Source organism: Anser anser, assembly GCF_964211835.1.
Source record: "Anser anser genome assembly, chromosome: Z".
In the NCBI taxonomy this organism is placed as follows: Eukaryota; Metazoa; Chordata; class Aves; order Anseriformes; family Anatidae; genus Anser; species Anser anser.
The window spans coordinates 82,433,957-82,459,715 of record NC_139723.1 but is presented as its reverse complement, the minus strand read 5'-3'; the positions used below and the strand labels follow the sequence as shown (position 1 = coordinate 82,459,715).

The following is a 25,759-nucleotide window of genomic DNA, read 5'->3' as shown; positions in this document are numbered from 1 at the left end:
CTTTCTTTCTTTCTTTCTTTCTTTCTTTCTTTCTTTCTTTCTTTCTTTCTTCCTTCCTTCCTTCCTTCCTTCCTTCCTTCCTTCCTTCCTTCCTTCCTTCCTTCCTTCCTTCCTCCGTCCCTCCCTCCCTCTTTCTTTCTTTCTTTCTTTCTTTCTTTCTTTCTTTCTTTCTTTCTTTCTTTCTTCCTTCCTTCCTTCCTTCCTTCCTTCCTTCCTTCCTTCCTTCCTTCCTTCCTTCCTACCTTCCTTCCTTCCTTCCTTCCTTCCTTCCTCCCTCCCTCCCTCCCTCCCTCTCTTTCTTTCTTCCTTTCTTCCTTTCTTCCTTTCTTCCTTTCTTCCTTTCTTCCTTTCTTTCTTTTTCTTTCTTTCTTTCTTTCTTTCTTTCTTTCTTTCTTTCTTTCTTTCTTTCTTTCTTTCTTTCTTTCTTTCTTTCTTTCTTTCTTTCTTTCTTTCTTTCTTTCTTCCTTCCTTCCTTCCTTCCTTCCTTCCTTCCTTCCTTCCTTCCTTCCTTCCTTCCTTCCTCCCTCCCTCCCTCCCTCCCTCCCTCCCTCCCTCCCCTCCCTCCCTCCCTCCCTCTCTTTCTTTCTTTCTTTCTTTCTTTCTTTCTTTCTTTCTTTCTTTCTTTCTTTCTTTCTTTCTTTCTTTCTTTCTTTCTTTCTTTCTCTTTTCTTTCCCTTCTCTACCCTCCCCCCCTTAAACACCTCTCTCTCTCTCTCTCCCTTTCTCCCATTCTCTCTCTCTTTTGCTTCTCTTATTCTCTGTTTACAAATAAATGGATCAAGGAGAAGCATCCCACAGAGATAATCTGTAATAGATAAAAGGAGCACAAACCTCGGGGAAGGACTGGGGGTTCTCTTACACATGCTGAATTAAAGGCCAGTCAAAAAATGGTGCTTAATGGCCTATGGTGCAAGTTACACTCGTATTTTTATTTGCTTTTGACAAAATATAAAACTAAAGACATGAAGGCTGTAGGGTGAATACTGTTCTTGACTAAGGAGGTGTAAATCCATTGATTTCCGATCCATTTCTCCTGCTTCAGACCATTATAATTAAGAGCAGAAGAGAATCGTGGAGATTTATATTTAGGAGGGAGGTGGTGTTTTTTAGCACTTAGAGTCTGAGGGGGAGATTTCCCAAGGCAATGGGAGACAGTAGGCATTAAGCTTTCACTGACCTTGACTGGAATTTGGGTATTTAGCCACTCTTTCTGCATTCGAACCTCCCCTTTCCCCCAGGATGATTGATGGCTGGCTGGATAACTGACTTTGTGCCTGACTTTTTGACTCTGCTGCAGCATTGTTTTATGACCTTCAGCAAGTCACTGCACCTCTGCAACCCACATTTTCTGTTCTGTGAAATGAAGGGTGTCACACTGTGGGCCTGCACCACTCCAGACGTGTGCTAGTGAACAGTAGTTGTTACTGATCATCCCACTGGCTTCTGTGGGCCACAACTCACTACAGCCACCTCATGTGCCCAGGCATGGGCAGGTGTCCAATCTGCCTGGCTGTCTCCTTGGTGCTGCCAGGCTTGGTTATTTCCAGGTTGGTAGAATTGCTCCAGGTCTTTCATCTTATAACATCTTAAAAACATGAGATACACGTTCATTATTATTATTATTTAAGTATACAGTGCTCCAGACCATGAATGTTTTATTCTAATTGGGGTGTGCATTTACAGCTGAGATATTTGCAAGCCTCCTCTGGTAAGCCTGAAGGAAACTTAGAGGCTGCAGTGAGCCTCCTTCAAAGAGTTAATTTTGCAGGCAATATGGTTTGCAAGAGGTTTATTTTATTTATTTATTTTTTTTTTTCAGGCAGGATATTTTCTCTCCCGCCTCCTTCTTTCCTCCCCCATCACCCTCCCTTTTCTTTTCTCCAACCCTGATTCATATGGAGCTGAGAAAAGAGACAGCTGGGAAGGATTTGAACAGAGAAGTAGGATATGTATCTGAAAGTAATTTGAATAGTTTGTGAACCATGGTGTCCATTGGTTTGTAACACCTGGCTGTGTCAACTGTGTCAGGTTATGTCATGTTGTGGAGCTCAGTTTGACTGATGTGGCTGGATGGGACGAGGCTCAAACTGACATTGCAACAACCCAGGAAAACCGAAGAGGCAATTTTCTGTGAGCACGCCTGAAAAACTAGGAACTCTTTTTGAATCCAAACCAGCAAAACTCCTGCCTTAGCCTGAGCTAAAGGGAAGCAGCAGTTCAATGGCTGCCTCTATGCACTCGTAAAGGGGCGCAGAGGACATTGCCAGGTACTCTTACTGATGCAGAGCTTTGTTTTAACCCCTGGTCAGCCCCATGGTCCTCCCTAAGAAGGTCCTGGGGATAGGCCTCACAGCCTTGTCCCAAGTTAAATTCAGAGCAGCTCCCTCATTTCTGGTTGTTGATGTATTTTTTCCCTTAGCCTCTGTCAGATGATTTTAGAGGGAATTGCACTTCTGTACAGAAGCAAAGTGTTTGTCCTAGTAGACAGCACCTAAAAATAAGTAAGTAAATGCGGAGTCGTCTATTCCATGTAGCAAACCCAGTTTTCACAAGGAACTACATTTCTAAACAAAAGGAACACTTAATACCTTTTATTGACACTGGGGTAACATCCAGTAGCCCACATCATGGCATAAAAGGTTTAAACCTGATTTGAAGCCACTACTGTGTTCCTCTCTGTGGGAATTGAAGAGTTTACTGGTCTTCACTCAGGTTCAGTAGAGTTTGTTGGAAAGACTGTTTCTTGTCAAAGACAAGACAGAGTGCTTTAAACATGTAATTTCCTGTTTTGCCGTTATATAAAGGGTGTTGAAAAGGGTGATGATAAAGAGTTGGACAAAGCCCCCTCTGCATGATGATGTCTTCATTTCCCCACCTGCAAGAAGCCAAATGAATAGTACCACCAGGTTAACAGAGAAAATTTTCAGATTCAGACTGTTTGCTAGCAAGCCTGACTCCTCTAGTTTCAGTGAAATTATCCCTCTACAGCAAAGTGGTATGTAATTCAAACACACCTCCAAAGAAAGCACAGAACTGATGAGCAGTAAATACCTCATAATAAAAAACTGCCATATATTCCTGCAAAACAGACTGCAGAATGGGCTGTCACTCATTTCCTCTTTAGATATACAACATACCTGGAAATGCACAAGCAAGAAAGGAATAGAGCATACCTTAGCTATTTATAGTTGCTTTTAAACCCCCTGGTCATTAAAGCATTGAAAGAAAGGGAGGGAATAATAGGAAAATATTTTTGCAATGCAAACTTATATTGTAAATATGCTTTTTCGAAAAGCAAAATATATATTTTTTCCTTTTTGTATTACTGTTAATGCTGATTTTAAATCTGACCCTTTCAGAAACACAGCACTTCTCAGAGTAAGACCTTTTAGAGTTAAATAACTCATGTAAAATCAATATATCTACAATTTTAAACATATAATTTGATGTGTATATTTGATATGCATATATTTAATATACATATATTTACCATTTGAGTTATGTTTTTTTTATAAGAAAGGAATGTTTTCTTTTGTTAGTGTCTGTTGCCCATGCAGAGTATCCAAAGATAAAGATTTTAGCATCTGTAGGTAGACCTGATTCCATTATCATGTGCCCTTCAGTTCTGAGTCAATCTCCCTGATAATATCTCTAAAGCTGCCAGTTCCTGTTGGTGAGGCAAAGCAAAGATTCAGGCAAACTGTGGATGGAGACAAATGATGAAGAAACATTATGAAGATGTTTTCTCTTGCCAGGATATGGCTCTGATTGAGCAAATTGCTTAAGCATGTGCTTAACTTCAAATACATCAGATATCTTTTTACATTTAACTATGCACCAGCTTAAAGTTAAGCATGTTTTCAAGCGTCTTCATGAAAGTTACATGAAAGAGGAGGAACAGCACTGATGTCTAGTTGAGACAGACATTCCTAATGAGCCATTAGATCTCAACTAGCACTGGGAACTTTTTCCTTCCTGTGAAGCTTAAGGATTTATGTGAAGATTTTTTTTTTTTTCTTAGTAATTAATTCGGACCCCAACAGCGTGAAGATGGAAAGAAAAGGACCCTATTAAGACTTGATATTAAGTTAATAGCAGGTGACAGTGACTTCATCAAAAGCCCTGTGCAAAACATCAAGTAGATGGAAATTTCAGTTCTGGTACATTACTCAGCTGAGTATCATCAGACCTGCTTATCAGGGTCACAAAGATTATTTGTACATTATAAAAAGGAACTGTCCATCAAAATCAGTTAAAAAAAAATGCTGCTTTCCATTTCAGATTCATACTATCAGACCCAACTATGGAATGACAAACCAAACCAGGGGATGTTTTCTTAATCCCACTAATGAAACTAACCTTCCTTTCAGGGTTCACATCCATTAGAGGATGTCTCTTGCATAAGGGTTCAGATTCTGAACACTGAGCATCTCACCGGCTTGTGTACACTTGCAGTAAAGGGAAAATGAGCAGCTGGGAAAAAGCCTTGCCAAGTATTTTAAGAAGAAATGTAAAGGGCTCAAGCAGGTATCTAAAAAGGAAAGGAAATTTGCCTTTGCTCTGACTTATGCAGCCTTTGGGAGTGACTGCTAAAGACAGTGACTTAGAAATAAATGTTCTGGTTTATTTTAATTCTTAAAGTTAATTCTTTTTGCTGTTATAGTTAAATTAAAACAAACAAACAAACAAACAAACAAAAAACCACTTCATAGTTACATTAAACTTATAATAGCTATATACATAGTTATATATATACATATGTAAGAGAACTCCTTAATTTGTCAGTCATAACTGACAATAATTTAGGGCCCACATTTGATAATCTCAAGCTACTTTGCAAACATAGTTGTTCTGCAGTCAGTCCTCATTGCTTTACTCAACCTGGCAGTTGACGGTGCTCTGCTGCTGCCCTGCCTGGGTTGTACACCTCAGTGCCTCTTCTAGGCAAGACAAAAGTGACCTTGAGGAGTTTGGCTTTGCCTTGGTATATGCTGAGCACGCTGTCCCTGGCAAACCTGGATTTCAGGGTGTTCCTCCCCCCTTTCTTTTTTTCCTGTGCTACTCACTTACTGTTACCTCACAGTGTTCTGACCTTCCCTTATATTTTTTGGTCTCAGAAATGATCCAGAATTTTTAAGAGTATGAATTCTTGAAAAAGCATGTTTTTGTGTGTCTGTGTGTCTTATTTGTGTGTCTGTGTTTACTCACCCCACAAGGTCCTGTACACATAGTCATCTATATAGAGTCATAGTACATAGAGTCCTGGATATCACCATAGAAGCATTGTCTTGCTAAGTGTCATTTTTGATACCTTCTGCTGATTCTTGCAAATTGATTATTGTTGAAAGACACTGGGCTCAACGGACTTCTGGCCTGATATCTGCTAAGGCTGCCCTTGTGTTCTGACCCCTGTGCGTACCATACTTCAAAGTGAACACAGAAAATGTTGTAGGGCTCTTTTAAATATGGCATATCTCTATCTCTATCTTGCTTCTGCCCTTCTGTGTCACACAGAAGCCAATAGGACAGTTCTGATTAATACAGTAATTATGTGGTTATTAAAAACAGTAATCATCCAGGAATTATCCAGTGCTGTAAAAATCCCATAGACAGAAAATATATGAACATTTTTAAATTGAGCATTACAATTGTCTGCATATGCAAGAAGCAAAATGACACATAAAGAATTTTTAAGATCTCAAGGAAGTGCTCTGAACATGTTAAAAGAAAATGGTCTCCTCAATCAGGATGGAAGTGAGCATTGTGTAAGGAGCCAGATCCTGATTCGTCCTCTTGAAGGATGTTAGTGACTAAACAGTAGCTATTAATGAAGAGCAAAAATTTATAGCACATGTGTTGGATAGACTTGCACAAAATTAGGGCCATCTGAGGAGTTTATTCATCCCTACATAGCTCCTTCATTTCCAATTTCTGAGCCTGTTTTAATTTGTTATCAAAGTAATCTCTCGCTCCAGCTGGAGTCAGCAGTGTGTTTTGTTGTCTATGGGCCTGGCAGACTGTTCACTTTGAATAGGATTCTGTAAAGATTACCTGTTCTGCATCTGTGATGGTTTTCCAGGTGCCAGGAGGTACTGTTTTCAGATGAGAAACAGTGACAGGAATATGCAGACAATGCGGTTCTGCAGCTTTTCAGATCTGCATGGGTTTCATCAGCAACAAGCAACAGACAAAGGGAAAAGAGAAACAACCACGGCAAGTTAAGAAATGTAACAATGCAGCAAAATAATCTAGTTCTTCCTGAACAACACAGTAATGTTAACTCAGCCATTTCTCAAATAGGCTGAATTCTGAAAGGAGCTACATGGTCTCTATTGCCACATATTTAAATATGTATGAATTTCACACACTTCTACATAATTACAGATATTTACATGCATGAAATACCTGTGCAAAACAACCTGTTTACCAGTTAATTTTGAATTTAATTTACATCTAGCACAACTCCAATTATAGATGAATGGAGTGAAAATCTACAAGGAGCTTCAAAATAGAGAAAATAAAACAAAACAAAAGGAAAACAACAACAACAACAAACCACCATATATGAACTAACACAGGTTTGACCCCAAAAGCTATATTGTGAAGGACCTCAAACCAAAGATTGTTGTCACCTCCCAGCTGGGTGAGAGGATGATTCCCAGCCCTCAAGGGAGGAAAGATGTCTGGAACAGATTGGCCGTGACCTGGTCTGCATTTGGAAGCGGAGAAGCTCTGTTTTGCTGGAAATAGAGATTATCTTCATGATGCCCAGTGACGTTTCCTGAGGAGAGGCTGCAGAAGCTCAACATGGACACAACAGCTGGGTGAAGGACTGCAGCATGTGGAGGTGGTTGGGCCAGTTCAGGGGTTGAGGCAAAGGAAGACAAGCTCTGGAGCCACTGGGCTTGGGAGCTGCTGCAGAGGGTTTAACAGGAAGAAAACCAATCTGAGGCAGGAGCTTTAGAAAAGTAGTTTGACAAAACAATTGGATAAACTGAACCAGGAGATCCAGACAGACTAGTTCTGAATATCCCAAACAGTTGTAGGAGCTCAGTTTTCATTCAATTCACCATGTGTACTAATATCACTAGAAACACAGATCTAGTTTGGACCTGTGGGAGACAGCAAGACTGACCAGCTGGTGACTATATGCACTTTGTTTTTAGTCCAGAGAGCATTACTGCTTCTGTCTTAAAGGTGCTGATCTAACCTAACACCTGAAAGCTGTTGCAATTGCACATGCACTATTCCTCAGTCTCTAATTGAACAATAACAGGTTCTGAAGGAATTTAGGCCCTACTGGGAAGAGTGTCACAGGAAAATCTTCCTGTACATTATCAGGGTAAGTCCAAAAAATAAACTTTGTACACCACAGTTTAACTGCTGCGTAATAAACCGAGTCTCAAAGCTGGCCATCTTGGTTGTTCTGCATTTCATTTCCAAACCCTATTCAAACCATGACAGATCTGGGTACTGATGAAGGAGAAACATGTGGAGCAAATGGGATAATTGACATAGTTGAAATGAGTACATGTGGTCAGCTGTTCCCATAACGCTAGGAAGTCATGCTGCTTTTATCTTTGGATTGCTCTCTGGCCAATTGTTTTCCAAAATCCATAAGGCAAGAATTATGCCTACTCTGAAGATTGTATCGCTGTTCATAAAATAGGTTATTCCAGAAACTGCTAAGATGGGATAATGGCTGGCAGGGCCACAGGCTTTTAATAAGAATAAAAAATCTTCTGTAGTATATCATTTGATATGAGTGCTTGAAGAAGCCACATATAATGAGTACTGAGAATGCAATAATACTTTTATAATGGTGAATGTAGTGTTTGAGGACTCTTTATATACTTGTGATAAATGGAAGGGAAGAATAACTTGCAAATGGAAGAACCAAGACTGAGTTTCCAAGTCTGTTCTTAGGTCTGAAGATAAAGGTCAGAAGATAGAGCAGCTATCACCTGGTATGCACCATGAACATAGTTTTTCTGTGTAAAGGTCTGTGGTATCAACTCTCAGACACCTCCTCAAGGGATTATTTCTTCTGTTGCTTTCTCTTTTTTTCTTTTTTTCTTTTTTTTTTTTTCCTAACCTATCATTTCAGCCAACGTGGTTTTTCAAGGGGAGAGCAGCACAACTGGCATTCAAACTCTTCTTACCTCTCTCATCGCTCATTCTGTGTTGTTTTTAGCCGATCTTCATTCCCGAACCTCATCTCTGTGACAACACCAGAGGGATCTGTCCTCCACTCTCTCCTCCTCCCCCTCTAAATTCATTTTTTTTCTCTGCACTGAGAGATCACCCCACTTCTTCTCTCTCCTGCCCTGCGTCATCCCCCCCGCCCCCCCATCCCATCACCAGAACCAGCTCAGTTGTAAGTGTTCAGGACAGTGGTAAATCAGATAAATAACAGAAAAATAACTTCTAATACTAAGGACTACTGTCCTTCTACCTGGGTTCCCAATATTTTCAATATCTTCTTGAACGCCACAGTTTAAACAACACTTTAAATTTGTTCTAAACCATTTATTCCCTCCAGCTTGCCTGTAATATAGTTGATAGACACAGGATTGCTGTCTGCTGTCTCCCTGTACCAGAAAAAATTAAAGGGGGGGAGGGGGGGGGGGGGAGAGAATAAGAGGGGGAACAAGGATTTTACCTAGATTAACATTTATTGTTGTTATTATTCAGTCAAAATAAAATTCCCCATTTTGAAATTGGCCATGCTATGGAAACTCAGAAATCACTCATTTTAGAAGCACTGAAATGTTTAAATTTGATAAGATAAAGTGCTTCATTTCAATCAAAATCTGTTACATGACATAAGCTGTATTACATAAATTATTATAATATTTCATATTGCAATATGGAACTCTAAAGAAATGTAAATGAAATATGTAAACCAAAACAAAACAAAATGAAACATTTTGTTTCAGAACCTGCCTTTTGAGAATTGTGCCGGTATTTCATTTTCCCAGAACACTTCTGATTTCAATGCACTGTTTTTTTTCTGATAAGAAATAATTGTGTTGAAAATGTTTTGCCCAGCTCCTGTCTGCAGTATAAAGTCACCAAGATAATCCATACACTTGTTGGCAGTTATATTGGAAGTAGTAAGAAATGACCAGGCATTGAGGCTGAAGTGCTGTTACCACCAGAAATAATTTTTCCAGGTTAAATTTGAGACACTTTAAGAGGATAGTATGGCAGAAGTTGGCACTATTTTCATCCATACTGTGCAAGTTATGTAGTTTGATAGAAGACTTCAATTTCCAAGGCTGTCATTTCAGCACCATTCATGAGTATCAGATTCATTAAAGTATTTTAACAGGTACCACAACTGTCTCTGAACACAATCCAATGAAGAGCAGAAAAGACATGCTTTGGTGAGTTCGGCCAGGCATCATGATATGTTGGTAGCATATTTAGTCAGAAGCAGAAAATCGACTTCCTTCCCCTCGAAGTAAACACACACCACATACACTTGTGATTGTAGCAAATTAAAGTCCTAATAGTGCCTGCCGGGTGGGCTTGTGAACTTGTAACCTTGTTGTTTATTTATCCATCTCCTACGAATCTCAATTTCTATCCACTCTTTTATTTTCAGGGAGCTTTACTCATCTTCCTCCTTCCCACTCCTCTTGCTGGGAGGCATCATTTTTCCCACTCTCGGTGTACTTATTTTCTTATTTGGTTAGAAATAGTTTCTCTCCTTTTCTGTATGTAGTTGTGTATTTTTTTAACATGTAAAATTAATTGAATTTAGAAAGAACAACACTTTTTTTTTTTTTTTAACCCAACATGAACTGTATTCTGAAAACGAGTGGAAACACTAATCATCTCTTTCTTCCCCTTTCCCTTTGTTCAGAGAACTGAAAAGTTGGCTTGACTGTTAAACAGGGATATGTTCTTCTCAAAGTTTGGCCAAGAAGGAATAATTTTTGTTAGGTCTTCCAACAGAATGAACATTGCCACTACTCTAAACTGTCCAAAACCAGTAAATAGAACTAAATCTATAATAGTCTGTATTAATGAGATATGTTGCCTGATATTTTTGGCCATTTTTTTTTCCCAATAACTATGAATATTATGTTGGGCATCATTGTAAGATAATTAAAGCTGAACTTCATTTTTCATGGACTTAAGTTTTTAAATGAGAATAAGATCAACATGAACAAATAGACATCAACTCACTACAGTCTCAGAAGAACAAAAAACAAAACAAAACAAAACAAAACAAAAAACATTCACTATGACTGCAAGGAGACATTAACAAATGAGTGAACATATCTGATGTAAGGCCTGGATCTAGACTGATCTAGTAGCGCTAACTTCCTTTTGCTTCATGACACTTAAGATAAGGAAAGCAGTTACAACAAAGCCATTTGTGGATTTTTTATTTTTATTTTTTGCTATCTTCTATCAGTATCACAGTCTCCAGTACATATTCATTCAGTCAAAGAATGTGAAAAAATGTGTGTGGAAGTGGGACTTTATAGTATAAGAGGTGATATCAATACAAATAACAACATACATTCTTCCTCAAACTAGACAGGGAACCAGTCTGTGTAAGGACAAAGGAGCCTCTACCTTATGTGCCATGCTGAGGGGCTGTGAGACTTCACTGCAGCAGTATTGAATGCTCTGAAGCACCCTATCAGTAGGGAGGAAGCTTCCAGGACTGATAATGAATTGTTCTTTTTAATGGCATTGGCTTAAATCAAAGGCTGCAATGCTAACAGTGTTTTTTTTTTTTTCCGTGTGTGTGTGTGTGTGTGTGTGTGTGTGTGTGCGCGCCAGTCACTGGAGTACAATGCTCTTGATGCTCTTGTCTGAACTCCCCAGCAAAGGGTTAAATTGTAAGGTAGCTGTGCACAGGAGGATCCTTTGTGCCTAATGACTGTGTTTCATCTGTGGTTAAGGGCAAGGGTGGGGAGAGAAAACCTCAGTTCCTTTCCAATTTTATTATAAAACTAATTTTATTCTTACACCTGCTAGCTCTCCCCCCTACCAAGTCTCCACTCCCCAGGCAGAGAGCTAGCAGTGCTCATAAATGCCTCTTAAAATAAAAATTTCTGTTCCATTAAACATATGAAAAATATGTTGCATTGAATACAGTTGGTTTGGGAAATCTGTTTTTATCCATTCTAACCAATCGTCCATACGAACTGCAGCTGCCACTAGTGGCATGGAATCTATTTTCTACTGCAAGTTTTAGGAACTCTGATTTTCTTCCAGAACATGGAAACTCGAGATGTCCATCATGCTGCTCCTAGGTCAGAAGCAGCCAGACTGCAAATTCAGTCTGGCTTGGTAAGCCTCCTGTTTACTGGAAAATGGCTTTAGGTTGCCAAGACTGCAGGTCCTGGCCAACTTTTTAGAGTGATTATGGAAAATCACTACAAATTTGGGGACACAGTTGACAGAAGTTCTAGAACTGAAAGATCCTGGCAGTCCTGGAGATAACAACTTGTGATGTTTATGACCACATCTCTGGGTCAAGAATGGCAAAAGGAATTTTTGTAGTCAAATCTACAGTGACAAGGTATGTCTTTCTGTCTTATTCTAATCTTGCTTTAAATACACTTTTCTCTCTGTGATCTTATCATATACTTTCAACACTTTGGAAAGTAGGTGTAATATTAGTTTTCCTTCAGACTGGAAATAGTCCACAATTAAACAATCCAGGTTCTCCACAAATACAAAGCTGCCACAACATGCCAGTGTCAGTGAAATTGTCTTACTTTTTTTTTTTTTTTTTTCCCTTAGCAATGTTCTGTGTGGTTTAATATTTGCAAAGTGCTTCGGAGACAAAAACGAGGTCAAGGCTTCTGTAACAGATGTGTGCACTGTGCAACTCCAGTGCAAAGCTCAGGTTCCTGGTAAATTACCAATTCTAGTTCTGGGCAACATTTGACTAATCCTTCCAAACAGAGTGCAGCAGATTTGCTGTTTTGTCAGAACAGCACGGATCAACAGAGAACTAGTTACAGTGAATGTTTCTCAAACAGTCAGACTGAAGAGTGATATATTAGGCTCCAGTTTCCACTATTTTGAAATAATAATGAAATCGGAGTGTGGTGTAATGACCACAAGGACACCTGGGTTCTTTTAGGATCAGTAACTGCTACTCCTTTATTGATGACATAATTTCAACTCTGTCTTATTAATGACATAACTTCCACCCTATCTTACTGAGGACAGGCTCCCTTCTTATACCATTCGCTCTACAGCAGTACTTTTCCACTAACTATTCATTGGTCAACAACTTTACCTGGCAACAGCACCCAGCAACTTCCATGCCTTAACAGCTGGAGAACAGGCAACCCGAGACAGCAAGGTGTCTCCTGAATCACCCTTCTTTGTTCCTTTTAAACACTTTACGCTTCTCCTGGCCTAATCGTTAAGAGTCTGATGTTATCACCAACTATGGGGCTTGTCGACCCCCATGGCCACACTCCCACATGGGAGTGTCGGTACAATCTTATTCCAGTGATGACATTGAAAATGCTTTTTCCTTGAGAAAACATTTCTATTTTAATCAAGGTATTTCCATCATAAAAGAATTTCTGAGTTGCTGAGGATTTCTTAGGTCCCATTAATTAGTAAGGAATACAATGGTTCAAACCTATGGTCTAAAGTCACCAAACCACCCAGGTGAAAAACAATGAGAATAATCTTCGTGACTTTGTTCTTCTAAAGTTGAAAGTACTAATTTCAAATTTGTTCTCTTTTAAGACTCAATGCAAGAGTTTGTTGCTGGTTAGCCTTACTCTCTTACCTACTCACTTAGCCTTACTCTCCATAGGATGCTAGATGAACAGGGTGCTGGATTAGGTTAAGGTAGGGCTGAAAAAAATGTTGAAATTCCTTCAGCAAGGAATCCAGTCATTTACAAATCATTCATCAAATCCCATATGGACATTTTTATTACATCCCTGACAGTCTTCCCAAAGAAGCTGTGGCCAAGTCCATGTCTGCCTCCTCAACACTTTGACGCTCTCATCTGGCATTTCAGTAACCAGCAGCACTCTTTCATCAGTGCTGTTTTGACAAGTACATCTGCAAATGTGGAGAGAACTGGGGACTGTTCATCTTATTTTAGTTATGGGAGCCATAAACTACAGAATCCCCTCCCCAAAATGACCGTTTTTACAATTGTAGGCTTAAGAGCTTTTCTGTTCATAAATAAGAAATGATGCAATTTGAGACAGTTACAGCTGACATACTGCTGTATCAATCATCACATGCTTTGCTCTGCAAGAACTGGGTTTAGGGAAGAATCAAAGGAAGTTGGCCATTAACATCTTCAGAACAATCAAAAGTGAGGTGTTTGTATGAATAATATGCATCTAGTCTTTAGAACTCCTTGCTCAAGAGTATTATGGAAGCTATGATTTTTAAAGGTGTCAAAAAGTTCCTAGAAAAACTTTCCACAGAGTTTCTAGAAGAAAAATCCAGGAAGTATACTCGAGGAGGTATAACTATATGATTGCTGTATTTCTTTATTTTTTTGCCAGGCATCTCTAATTATCAAATATTACCTTGTTATCCTAACCTCGTATCCTCTGTCCCCTGATGCTGAGCTAGATGGAACCTTGTTCTGATCCGGAATGGCCACCTTTATGTTCATGCAATCTGAACGTATATATATGTAAAGTCATTGTATGTACTAATTTCTTACTCATGAAAAAAATCAAACCAGAGGCTCCAGAGAAGGATAAAACTAAAAAAAAAGTATTAATACATGCTAATACGATAAACACATTTGTTTTCACCCCATCTTGGTGTGCCACTCCTAACCATTTCTCCTAGAAGAATACTTTTAATGTCAGCCGCCTCCTCCAGGCTTGTGAAGCTGTCCTGATTTTAATTTCAAGCTTTCCATTGTGAGACCCAGAGCTGCAGCAACAGCAGCAAGACTTTATGGAAAACACCTGCGTGTTATTAAATGCCCCTGTAACTCTTACACAGGGCCAGGAAGGTGTTTCTTTGAGCTCCCTGAATAGCCCTGAGAAGTTACACAGAAGCTTGACCTCCTCTGAAATACTTTTCAGAGGCTGACTTCCATTCCTGCCTCCCTGCAAAGTCACCCACTTTCTCCTTGCACTGAGAGGTGCAGCAAAAATATGCTTTTAGCAGCAGTGGATTACACTGTCACCTGCACCCGCTCTGCTCCGTTGGCTGATGTCTTGCAAGGCAGAAGCCAAGGCCATTGCTTCCCCACCTGCTTGAGGGAGAAGGGGAATAGCAGAGAATAATGTCTCCTAACTCCTAATATCTCCTAACATCGATTCAAAGTCTGGGCCGTGCAAGGGTATGGCTAGTAGTTCCTTCTGGATACGAGTCTGAACAGGGATATAGTGTAACCACAGTCCAATGTGTAAGAGTAACAAGGCAATTCTGTTTTAAAAAGACAGTCATTCAGTTATCAGGGATTTAGTTGCATCCTTTTTTGGGGGGAAAACAAACAAACAAAACAAAACAAAACAAAACAAAACGCTGTAAGATGGAGTAGGATCTAAACCAGAGGGGCTTTTAGGGAAATTAAGAAACAAAACATCAACTTGAACTGAAAATGGCAACCATCCAGTAAGCAATTTTGGACCATCCCTTACAGTTCATTCTGACTATAGAAAGGTTGAAAACTCGCTATGGAAAATGCAGCTTTTTCTACTCTTTGCTAGAAGATTTTCCTCTCACAATATCTTGTCAAATATGCTTTCTGTTTCTGAAAAAGGGGTTAAAGTTTTCTGCTCTCCATTCAATCACAGAGGTTTATGAAATAGGGGAATCATAGGAAGGAAAGATGGGAGAGATCTATTAGGTTATTTTGTGCATCCCTTTGCCAAGGCAGGATTGCTCCCCGGAGTATATTCCAGAGTGCTTTGTCTAGTCCAGTTTTAAATGACTTAAGAAACTAGGCTTTCACCACTTCCCTTGGGAGACTGCTCTGCAGTCTAATAGTCCTCATTGCTAGGAAAGGTTTTTTTTCTTCTAACTGTCAGCCTTTTCTTTCCTTAAATTCATCCCATTTGTCCTAGTTATAGTCTCATTTAGTAGCTTAAAATTCCTTTTCCAGCTTAAAGTTTAAATTCTTCCAATGTTAGACAGTAGTAAGCATATTCCTTCCCTGTTTAGTTATATTAAAAAATCTCTTAAAGCTAGAAAACAATTGTGGAGATGGCAGGTGGCTTCTAATCTTCATGCAACTGTGCCTGGTGTGACTTTCAGAAATCTACTTCAGTTTTAACTTTATTCCCATTCAAACTTGTAGACTTTTCCCACTGATTTTAACTGAGGCAAGATGGGTAACGTAGGCTCAAATTTTGACATGAAGATGACATTGCTCAAAAGGCACAAGATATTTCCAGTATAAATCCAGATGGACCCTCAATTTCTTTCTTTCCTTTTCAGAACCAACCGATCACCACCACACCACCACCAAACAAATCAACAAATTAAAACCCAAGAAATAATTTTTTTTTTTTAATTTCCTTCTTATCATTTTATTTTCATGACAGAGCCTAAAAATAAAAAGAATAGTAAAAATAAAAATGCAATGTGTCATAAGAGTTTATGAATGTTTTTTAAAGAGTTTCAGAATTCACTGAGATCCTGAAACAGATGCTTGCATGGAAGGAGAAAATATTATCCTTATTAACCTTTCCTCTTGAAGAATGCTAGCAAAAAAGAAACCATGCAGGGAAAACTATTTTAAATATCCTTTAGGGTGAAATTCGTGCACCATGTAATTTCCTTTAAAGTTCTTTATTGGTGGTCTTTTACACAGAGGTGAATATTGTTTCAAGCCCTTGTCTACCAGGGGAAGTTACACCAGTTTAACCAAAATCAATTCAAAAACAGATACATTCAAAACTACACAAACCTTATGTTGACATTCATGGATTTCCCAATCTCAAGTTACCTTAAGCTGTCTTCAAACACTCCTTTAGACTGAAAATAAGAATGTCATAAAGTGTTTTGCACCACTTCTAATCTAAGCCTTAAGTTACATGTGTATGACTTGCCCCTATAGATATTGCCTTAGCTGGCAATTCTGAGAATAGGAAAGATTTCTTATCTCACCTCACCTGAAAGCAAATGTCATGCGTGGGTTTAATAAAAAGAAGCTTTATGAAAGATTTTATGACCAGAATCTTCACCCTCATCAGCATTTGTTTTTTGTCCTTTGTAAAAAAATGAGCAATGTATCCCATTTCAGGTTTACAGGAAGCTCTTGATTCTCATTTTGGTTAGTCTGTGTAATCCAAAGTAATTTTATATGCTTCAATCACATATATAGAGACTAAAAAACATTCTTAGGTCATTTATTCCTTAAACGAAACTAGTTTTTCCTAGTTTTCTTTTGGTTCCATTTTCTATGGAGTTGTGAAGGATTTATTCAAAATCATGTGATCCTTAAAATAATCATTATTCCCTATATTATGGGTAGTATTATATCCCATGCACTTTCACTTACAGGCATGTCTGTCAAAGGGACCATTTTTCAGCCTCACAGCTCCCATGGCTCTGTCACTTTCTTACTTACAGAGGCCCAAAATGGAAACTATTTTTCTTTTCATTATGAGCTGTCACTTTTTCATCTTGGCACTGCGATGATAGACTTCCATTCATCTTCTATATTACCTTTCCTGAAGCCTCTGACACAGACTGACACAATGCAAAATGCAAGAGATCTCAGAGCATACGTTGACAATTTCTGGGAAAGGCACTTTCTTGTCTTGGTTTGTTGTTTTAAATATATATTGAAAAATTCCAAGCTGTATGGTGCGTTGGAATGTTAGCAGGAGATTCTCTGTTTATTACGATCATTACAAAGAAATGCTCTGCCATACTGAATAAGAACTGCTGGTTATGGTATGGGATGGAATGTGATGTTGCCTTCGCCTTTCCTAAGGGTAAAGGGGAAAAAGATTACGGCAAATCAATGTTGACATCAGGGGATAAAAGGAAAACGGTCAGCAAGCCTTCATGTAGGGATGCACATTGTAACAACAAAGCCACCACCACCACATGGTGAGTCCAGTGGAAACACAAGGAAGTGCCTGCTTAAACTGCAGTGAAGAGACTGAGTTATTTTGAGAAAAGGAAATGATTTCAATCAACCTTGGAGCAGAAAAATCAGGCACCTATTCACATTCAGTGGCACTACATGAAATCTGAGGACAATCTTTCTCATCATTTAGGCTGCATTTCTCACCATGATTTCTGAGCAAATAGTATAAAAGACAATATAGGGGTTCACAGTAATTATGCTGTAAGGTACACATTCCTTCTGCATCGTTTCTGCATGACAGCCTTAAAATCCATCAAAAAAGAAAAAAAAAAGGAAAAAAAAAAACAAAACAGGATAAAGCAAATGTACAGGCCACAACAGGGTAGGAAAACATAGGTGCAACTTTCTATATCCCAGAGATCCTGGAAAACAAAATTATTTCACTAATAACCAGGACAAGTTAGCCAGACATGAAAACCATCAAAGTCAGAGATGAATGCAAATAACCACAAGCTACCCATCTCATTAGCTCTGTGGCATGGTATCTACCTTGGCGCATAATTCTTTTCTACCACATTAATGAAAAAATCATTACAAATACACTTGGAGAAGATCTTGTTGTGAGAAAAATCTCAATAATTTTCTTCATGCAGGATCTACTGTGAAGCTATTTTATTCGCGATTGCAATGGCGGGCGTCCTGCCAATTAGGAGCACATTATAGTAAACATATCATACATAGCCTTTTATTCCTTACTACCTGACACCTAATAACCTCCCCTGTTTCCTCATTGGCTGAGTACTACAGGTTCACAAGTTACTCAACACTTCTCTATACCATATATGCACAATTTTTATTTTTTTTTTGGATCAACCCTTTAATTTCTCCTTTTTACTTTTTTTTTCTTCTCCTTTCTTATGTTTTGAGAACTTGTGTTCTTTGTTTTACTGTTCTCTCACTGCTCATCCTGTTTTTCTCAAGATTCTACCTTATTTTAGAACAGTGAGGCCTTCTACTGTCCACTTATGTACTTAGCATTTCTTCTTGTTATGACTACATAACTACCTTTGAATACAGAAAATTAGTTCTCTACTGCAAAAACACAACTTAGCTTCTCACATTGTGGAACTTGTGTGACCTGTAGATCTCTGGGTAACTTTGAGTGGCTTTAAGCAGTCCATAGAAGTCAATGAAGATTATGCCCATAAAGATATATAAAACAGTTCCTAGTAGAATACTTGGAGCCAGATTCTCACACCATCTGCACAGCATGACTGTTGAGTTACTTTCTGGATTGGTAATGAAACTCTCTGTCTCCCTCAGAGTTAAAACCAAGCAGTGACCTGGGAGAGAGAGCATGCTGAGCCCAGTGCCTCTAGGTAATTCAGTCAAAGCTGTTCCTGGTTTGGTCTCTCTGACCTACACAGTTCTCTTTTGCATCCTCAGCCAGTTCCATGTGTTTTCTTGCTGCAGACTGGGGAACATAACACATAATGTCAGTTTCATGCTGTAAAAACACCACTATAACGGTCTGCAACAGTATTTCAGATACTTTAAACTTGAAATAAAACAGAAATATGCCAATTATACCTTACAGCTACGGGAGTACAGATGGTGTCCAGAGAAGACATGCAAATAGTGTGGACTTGGTCCTACATGTGGCAGGATGGATGCCTTCGCTCAGCGTAGATACCACTCGACCACTTGTAGTGGAAACCAGTAATCATGCTCAGGGGCATAAACATCCTGCAAAGTAGATGTAGCCTATGAAAAGATATATTTTCAGCTGGCTTAAACTGGCAAGATGTCTATACTTCTCCTGAAACTTTTCAAAACATCCAAAAGTAATAATCTAATATATACTTCTCTCAAGATAAAATCAAACATAGTTTTCTTAACAGATACTTAGCTAACTATTCTTAAAAATCTCCTGTGATAAAAGCTCCACAACTTTACTAAGCAATCAACAGTAGTGCTTCAGTGTCTCTTCTATTAGGAAATTTAATCTTACTGAAACTTAAGCCCATTATTTCTAGTCCATGGATATAGAGAACAAAGCTTTTCTTTCTCCTTTGCAGCACCTTTTCTTGTACTGGTAGATTGTTATCATGTTCCCCTCAGTCATCCCTGTTTTTAAAGCCAAACAAAATCTAAATCTTTCAATCATTCCTCATAGATCGTGTTTTCTAGACCTTTGATCATTCTTGTTGCTATCCCTTGGACTCTCTCCAATTGTCTTACATATTTCTCAAAAATGGTATTTCAATACAGGACATAACAACACCAAGTAAAGTAGAATAATAACTTCCTGTGTCTTTCAAACTATATGGATATCTGATGATCTTGTTTTGCATTAATTCATGTGTTCATGATTCTGTTCAGTCATTCTTGGCTTAAGACCTCAAGAACATACGAATAATAAATGTGAAAAGGGATTCAACACAAGACTCAAACTGAAACTTTTCATTCATTAAATATTCTGATTAATTGCCGAGAATTTGCTGGGTTGTCAGACAAAATTATGTATACAAGCTCCTGTCTTTCGCACGTTTTCTCCCATGGCTAACAAGCTAATACCTTAGTTTGCCTGTTACCTTACTGCATAAATTACATGTTTATATTTAAAGTCTCTATAATTTATTACTGTATATTAACTACCATGTAAAAACCTATATTTTACATAGGACAGGGTTACAAATACATGACTGCATCTTGAAACTGAAAAGTAGAATAAAAGGAGGTGAATAGAGGACAAAGAGCAGCAGCTGTGAACTCCAGCACTATTAGCAATTTCATTGAATATTCTACATGTGAATGAAGAAGTGTAAGCTACCTCTCAGAAAGAACTAGAGAAATTTGAAGACTTTTTTGATCTTGGAAAGAACATAACTTTTGAAAGGGTTTGGTTTCACAGAAGAATTTTAAAACTTTGGAGAGAAAATTTGGATCTTCTGTAACAGAGCTGAGGCAAAAATGCATGAGTGGTTGGAATCATTTCAGTGAGTTCAATGAATTTCCGATGGGAGATCAGATTACAGAAGAAATCAAAGAGTGGAAAGTGAGACAAGAGTCCTAGAGCACTCTGACCTAAACTTAGGGAAAAAAAAAAAAAAAAGAAAAAGCCATTAAAATTTATTAAGTTAAAGAGAAAAGCAAGACAAAAATCAAGTTTTGGAGAGACAACGAGAAAATGACATAAAATGAAATGTATGAATATAAAAGAGTAAAAAAAAAAAATCTGCACAAGAGCCTGAAAAATGAGATAAGACTTTGTAATAACAGTCATAAAGGACTGCACAGAGCATGAGAGCAAAATGAGGAGTAAATTGAGTTTTGCTTTTTGGAAGGAACTGTTTTATCTATAAGGATCTAAAGTGTTTTGCTTAAGTCCCTAGACAAAGACTGAAAATACCTGAAAGGAAGGCAGTATGTCTGTTGTACAAAGAGCTCTTGGGAACTTAGAGGTTTGAACAGAAAATGAACTCCTCTTGCTTATATTAATTGTGGGTTAATATTGTTACTGAAGTTGTGGCAAAGGATTTTATAAAATATTGGTCACATTGAGTACAGATAAGTAGAATTTATATTTACTCTGGAGAATCATGTCTTCTGGGGTAATGGTACGTGAACTAGATGTGAGAGTTTAGCAGTATTTCATAAAGAAATATTTTTATTATCTTTGGAAACTAGAGTCTTAGTGGGAAGCACTGCACAGGTAGGAATGAAAGATGTATCTGGGACATAGAAAAACATCAAAAGATCAATTTGGTCTGGGAGCGCAGAAAAGTCAACAAAGCACACCTGCATCAAAGGCTCTGACATGAAGACAGCCTACTGACTGTAAGCAAAATAGGTCATTCAGGGCCACTAAGGGGTGTCCACATGAGCTCCAGTCTCGCTATTTGCCATCATATACAGATCTTCAGACTATCCTATAAGATGAGATGTTAGCTTATGTTGTTGTAGCTTATACTTTGAGCTTTCAAAAAGTTTGCCATAGGAAAAAGTTTCCTAGTTTTGCCCTTAAAACAAAACAAAACAAAATAAAACAAACAAACAAACAACAACAAAAAAAACCCTCTCATCTCTCAGTTAAATAATTAAGTATAGAAAAATAGGTAGATTGCATACTGACTTCCTGGAGACACAGAACATCTTTGGAAGACAGATGTGAACTTCTACTTTATCTTTTCTTATACAATTAACTTTTATTAGAGGTGATTAAATTTTGATTAAGTGTGAGTGCTGTACGGCTTCCTTGTATTGTTGCATCAACGCATGAACTGACAATTGTCTCCTGCTTTGATGTGTACCCTAAAAATCAATTAAAGCATGAAAAAGAAAAGGTAATACGTTATCACAAGAACTTCATTTCTGCGTGAACTGAAAAGTTGCCAAGTTTAAGAAATGATAAACTTAAAGTCAGCCTAAGTTTGGTCCTTGACTTTAAACAGACAAAGAACATGGCTTTTGTGTATTCATACGTTTTTTTTCCCATTACTCTGCATCTCTTTTTCTGACTGTCTTGACTGTCTTCTCCAATTAAGATTTTTCTGATTTGCTGAGATGTTACCCAGTGATTACTTCCCACCTTTGATTTCTGGAGTGTTTGAGAATTCCCAAATTTCCATAACCCAGTTTGTTCCCAGTACCAATTCAGGCATGTTCCCTACAGATCTGGTACTCTGATAATGCGTATCAAGAACCTGGAGGAGTTGTTTTCCAGCTTCTTTCCATCTGTCTGTTCAGGTTTTCTCTCCTGGGGGACAGGAAGAAAGGTGTCAAGGCATGGCCAGGGTATACCCTAAGTTATAAAAGGAAACACTTGTGTCATTCAGCCTGTCCTGTCCTTTATAGGAAACATACCTTCTCATCCGCTTACAAAAAATAAAGATATACAATGTCAACGACTGCTGAAAAATATGAGTGGCAGTTTTTAGCATGTCTATTGAGGTACCCAGAGTGTTTTATGATACACTTATATAGTCCCTATGGACTGAACCCAAAGCACTAATATATTTCTTTAGGCCACTGACCTGACATTGCAGGACAAAAGAAAATCACTTCTTCCCTACTTGACTTCATTAGTCTCAATGAATGATTATTGGCCTTGGTTTGATATCCAGTCATTTGTTCAAATATCCATAATTATTTTATTTTGTTCATGCATGGGCTGGACAAAAACTGGCTTGATATAACACAAAGGTCATGAGTCAGGTTCTGCACACATCTTTAAGGACAAATACATCTCTGCTATATATGGAAGGGACCAACATACCAAAGAAAAGTTTGGTAAGCAGAAGATAGCGACTCTTGTGGGCCATACATCTACACTGTTCAGTTAGTTCCTGCTTAATGGATTAAAAGTAAATTCTCCCATCTGTTTTTTTTTTTTTTTAAAGGGAATATCCATTTTTTTCTTACTTAGATTCCTTAATTAAATATGTAGGTAAACACACAAAAAAGTCAGAAAAGTTGGACACACATATATGCACATATATGTCTATATAATAATATATGAATATATAATTATTTTCGCATTAATCATCTCCAGAGTACCTCAGAGAAGAGTTATTTAGAAAGTTAAATGCTTATTAAAATTCATATTGTTGGAAATTACCCCCTCAAAGTGTCTTAATCTCTTGTGAGGTTAGAGTTTTTTGTGGTTTTGTGTTCTTGGATTCTTCTTTCTGGAAAGTAAGGCAATTCTGAAATTGTTTTGTTCTTTTCTGGGAGCTGAGATGCCTAGTGCTCTTTGTTTCTGGTTAGTGAAGATCCAAAACCCCAAAGAATCACTTTCTCATATATATTTTGACACTTCCATTACCAGAACCTTTATTTGAATTCAGCTTAAATCATTTTACATTACTTTGGTAGCACAGACAGGACACTGAAGCATGCTGGAAAAAGCAACCAGAGAACATTTTCTGAGCAAGTTCCCATGTTCATTGCTACTGAACATTTACAGGATGGTTTTTTCTCAGGAGAAGTTGAGGGAACATGCTACATGTTGACCAGACAGCACAAAACTAGAACACTTATTTCACAGGACTCAAAGTTTTAAAGATAATAAACTTAAGTCTGATCTAATTTTTGCTTGCAACTTGGGAATCCATCCTTTACAGAAGAAAATAGATAGCCTGGTGCAAATGCACCCCTCATAAACCTCATTCAGTTTTGTCCTGTGTTATGGATTAAGTGATACAACAGAAGACTGGATGTCTCATATTTTTGCAAAGAAAAGTGAAGTCTTTATCTCTCTTCTGTTAAAATTGTAAAGTGATTTTTTTGTTGTTTGTTTTGGTTTTGCTCTTGGTATGACTGCATACGTGGAGCTATACCAAGAGGAGAAGCACTGGTGTCAATGTACATTGTAATAGAAAAGCTTATTTCCCCTTCCTCTGTGATCACAGTGATCACACAAGTCTGTAAAATAATACATGTGAAAGAAAACTTGTTTTCTTTTAAGACACAAAGGAAAGAGGTGGGGGAAAGAGTCTTGCAGCAAACCATAGGCCCAAGGGGTAAGGCAGGAAACTAAATGCAGAGCAAGATCAAAGGATACCTTGGAAAGACCAACAGAACCTGTGCTCCAAGCAGTCAAGAAATTGAAGCTGACAGAAAGTCAGTTAAATAAAGTGCAGAGCTCATCTACTGTCTGCAGCAAAGGGTAGTCACTGCTGTATTTCTACTTGTAAATAAATCTGTGTGTGTAACACAGAAAGAGAAACAAGCACAAAGAGTATCCCGTCACTATAAATAAAACTCACTGCTTCACACAAGGGGCTGTGTTTATATCATGAAAACTCATGGGTCAGCTTCAGCTGATGCATCAGTGTAGAAGTATAAAAATTGCAGAAAGAGCGGTGTGTTAACATGGAAGGGGAGGGACATGTTCCATTGCCAGCAACAATATCACCAACACATTTAAATAAAATTCTTCTTTATTTCTCATTTTTTTCCAAATCACCCTAAGAAGTCCCCTCTGGTGTACACTATCAAGGGGAGTGGAAAAGGGGATGGTAATCAACATTTTTATAATATTCTAGAGCTCTACTTTGTCTTGATAATTGCATTAAAGCCCATATCTGTATTTCTCACTATGTATCTGCAAGATGGGAGGATGGAAGAAATCTCTATCCTATTGAAAACGTGTCTTTTAGGTGAATGAATCCAGGTTTAACTGGACAGGAAGGAGAACAATAAATTGCAAGGTGGCTTGAGCACCCCTGGAGTCATGGAGACTTTTAGTTTCTAGTCTTTTCTTCGGGCATTATTTAACATTAATTGATTGCTGATGAAAACAGAGAAGTTCTTAGAGTTGTTAACGTTGGAAATCAGATCTATCCTACCTTAATTTCCCATCTGCTTTGAGTCCAGGGTTGTAGTTCCAAAAATTAAAAAATATATATACTTTCAATTGCTCAGTTCTGTAAGGAGGGGATCTGTCTCACTTAACATCAAATCTTTGTGTATAAACAAATAAATGGGGATTTAGTCAGTACAGCCGGTAGAAATTACAGCACAGGCCAGGTGACAAAATACAGGCTTTCAGTTTAAGGTGGAATGAAGAACTCCTCAAAATAAATATCAAATATGTTGTTTAAACCTATACTGAATATAAAAAGAACATATGTCAACTTCTTCATATCAAGAAACATATACTTCATAAACTCATATTTAATCAAATTAATCCTATCCTTTCTTACTCCGAACTAGGTGCTGAGGCTCCTTCTGTAATAAGGTCAATATAATTCATTCTCTAGAGGTGTTTGAGTCCATTTCTTGTGACTATAAAAATTGCCTCAGCAGTGGTCGAGGTTTAGAACCTATGTCTCATTCTCCTATACTCAGGTGAGATGCAATACCCATTTGTTAAACCAGGTCCTTTGACCCAAGTCAGAGTGGCAAAGAGTGAAAGAAAAAAATAGTGAAATTTTTCTATAACTTCATGCAAGTTTGAACTCAACTTGAACTGAACTTTGAGAGAAAGAGTTAGGTCATTTAGTGACTATTTAAGCCAGGTGTACTTTACAGGTTATCTGAAATATAATGGATAAGTCACCACTGATCACAGTTGCAGATCCAAGTGTGGTTTGTCCATAGCAAAGTGACATGGCCAAAGCACCAACATTCACGTAAATCTAATATAGTAGCTCTGCCAACCAATCCCATTTTTATTTGTTTGTGTGTTTGTTTGCTTGTTTGCTTTGCTTCTTTTTCTGCATCCATAAAGAAAGGAAAATTTTGGGGGTAAACAGACTTCTTTGCCTGACTGCAGACCAAAAGAGAGTATACAAAACAGGGTTTACAGGCTATTAAGATGATAATTGCTTATAGAACTGCTAGAGCATAGCATCATTTCAGACTAGTCCACCTGAGAAATTCAACTTCAGTAAGCTTGAAGAGTGACTGAAATAAATTAGGAGATCTGAAAGATTCAGAATTGCATCAAGCCTAGATGAGCAAGAGGAAGTGAATCAGATAAATACATTAATACACACATGGTGACGGATGAAGCAGATGACATTTTATGCTCCTTTAAACTGACTGATGAAGATCAGACAAATTAGAAATAGCGGTGGACAAGTTCAAGAACGTCTTCTAGTGGGCACAGAAAGGGAATCTTAAGGAGAGGATATCAAGAATGTACGTAGAAAAGAGAAAAGATTCCCTGCAAAAATATACTGTGATGCCTTTGAAAAGTTTACTGAGACACTTGAGGCTCTGCAAGGT

The 25,759-nt window shown here is 38.0% G+C and overlaps 1 long non-coding RNA gene across 1 annotated transcript in view; it reads right to left on the bottom strand.

Moving 5' to 3' along the window:
• Window positions 1–6,322, bottom strand: part of LOC310890000 — a 15,368-nt gene extending 9,046 nt beyond the window's left edge. Inside the window, exon 1 of the long non-coding RNA XR_014576960.1 lies at window positions 6,052–6,322. This is a non-coding gene — a long non-coding RNA (uncharacterized lncRNA). The remainder of the gene's footprint in view (window positions 1–6,051) is intronic.
• Window positions 6,323–25,759: the final 19,437 nt, after the last annotated feature.